This window comes from Octodon degus, unplaced genomic scaffold (genome assembly GCF_000260255.1).
Source record: "Octodon degus isolate 3935 unplaced genomic scaffold, OctDeg1.0 scaffold00461, whole genome shotgun sequence".
NCBI lineage: Eukaryota > Metazoa > Chordata > Mammalia > Rodentia > Octodontidae > Octodon > Octodon degus.
The window spans coordinates 228,250-230,738 of record NW_004525037.1 but is presented as its reverse complement, the minus strand read 5'-3'; positions in this window follow the sequence as shown (position 1 = coordinate 230,738).

Here is a 2,489-nt window from a genome sequence, read left to right as displayed (position 1 = left end):
GAAATTAGAAACCTTTGTGCATCCAAATATATGAACAAGGCCTGGAGAGATTGCTCAATAGAAGAAGCACTTGCCTAGCCCAGGCAGGGGCCTAAATTCAATCCCTGGTTCTGCCAAAAAACAAACACACAAACAAACAAAAAAAAAAACCCTACAAAATAAAAAGCAAGATCTGCCTTGTAGTCCAGGCTGGTAACACATACCTGTGACCCCATCACTAGGAAGGCAGAAATGAGGAGCATTGTTACAGGTCTGGGCTGTGCAGTGAGACCGGCACAAAAGCAAAAAGTATATATATATATGAACATGGAAGTGGCATACGTCCTCCAGACCAAGAGAAAATAACTAAACATCTGATGAGACTGGTATATCCAGAATGTGTGAAGAATTATTACATCTCAGTAATTACAAGGCACAAAATCCAATTTTAAATGAAAAAAGTTTCTTTTAGATGTATACAATAATGGTTACAAATAACCAGAAGCACTTGGCTATCATTTTTAGCCATCCGCGAAATGCAAACCGTAACCCCAGGGACAGCCAGGGGTGGTGGCACTGGGCTGCCTCCCAACACTTTGCAAGGCTGAGGTAGGAAGATGCTTCCTGTCAAGCCCGTCCCATGACCACTGGGACATAGGGAGGCCCTGTCTCAAAATACAAAATTGGAAATGGGGGCCAGCCTGGGGATTGCTATGCAGTGAAGAGGCCCTGGTTTCACTCTCTAGTAGTGCAACCAAAGTACACAGATGAACAAGCACAGTGAAACAAAACTACACACCTCTTGGATCAACATCCAAAACAAATGTGAGACAAATTAGAGAGCAACAAGTGGTGGCCATTCTGTGGAGAACTGGAATCCTCATAGCTTGCCAGTGGGTAATATAAACTGCTCCTGCCACCGTGGGAGGCACCTTGGCAGTTCCTTAACAAGCTAAATCGATAGGTTCCACTGCAACAGGCCTCAGCAATCCACCCCTAGGGATAAAGCCGAGCACTGAAAACCTATCTGACACATAGACAAGAAGAGAGCCCTGTACAGAAGCTCCTTAAATATCTTCTAACAAATGAATGGTCAGGGAAACATGGAACATCCCTGCAGTGGAATAGTATTCAGCCATCAAAAACCTGGTAGTGACCATACAGTGACATATGTGTACCTGGGAAATAAACTACATTTTATGTACTAGGTAGCTATATAATCTCACCTTGTATTGCGTGTGTGTGTGTGTGTGTGCATTTGTGTGATATGTGTGTAATACAGACAGAATTGTTTACTCACTGGGTTTCATATTTGACCATAGACTGCTGACACAATCGCAGCCAGTCCCCTGAGGACACTGGCAATTCTCTGTCATTCTGGCTGTTAGCAGAGCACATTTCAGCCAGCCAGAATTGGTGGCATCTTTTCTCCAGAAGCACGCGGGTATCAGGCCTAGGAGTTCCACTGTGTCCCACACTTGTTGGTCACAAAGGGTACATCCCAGCTGGAGCTCTGCAGACTCCAGGACTCCACTCTGCTGAGGCTCCACCGTGCCCCTGGGTACTAAATGAGGTGCTCTGATGAAACAGTGCAAGCCAGTGCTCATTGTCTGCAGCAGCTCAGGTGATACACTGAAGAAGCATCTCCATTAGCTTGCATCCTGCCTCTGGTGTTTCTCTAAGTGCAGGCCCTGAGGAGAATATGACATGAAAAAAATGTAAATGCTAAGAGACTTCAGTTGACCTAATAATATTTGCAGTATAGGAAATGTGGTATTCACACATGCAGAAATGTGCCAGGAGCTTTCCAGACTGGAGCGAGATTGAAAGACAGTGATCTCAAGTGGACAGTGTGATTGCAGGGCTCCTGAGTCGGGCACTTGTATTGGGGCTGGTAGTGTAGCAAGCCATCCTGTAAGGAAGGGTGTGGGAAGCTCACCTGATATTGCTCGCTGGTACTCTCGGTACTGAGGGAACCTGAGGCAGAGGAATACCAAATTCAAGCCAAGCTTGAGTAACTTAACAACAGGATCTCTTAAAGTTAAAAAAAAAAAAAGAAAGAAAGAAAAGAGAAGAAGAATGGAAAAGGAGGCCAGGAATCCAGCTCAGAGGGAATGGCCTTTGGATTTACTCCCTAATAAGGAATACAGTAAGGTGTCCTTTTATTAAAGGATGGACATAAAATAGCCTTCTGAAAAGTGAAGGGCAAGAAAGTTGGGAAAAGACAGGAGCCACAGGTACGATGACTCTGAGGCTGCCACAGCACTGGAATGCTCAGCACTGGAATGACACCAAGAGCTGTGGAGGTGCACACAAGATGCACGAGGTCGGAATGTCATTAGGTGGCATGCAGATCCAAAGCCTGGTCTGTGAAGTCTCCAGAGTCATGTATTATGGGCATTCCTGTTGGGCTTGATTTCTCTTTTAATATTTGCATGTACATATTATGCTTATTTGGGAATCAAATATCCACATTCTGTATAAAGTGGAACCAAAGTTAGCAGCTTCCC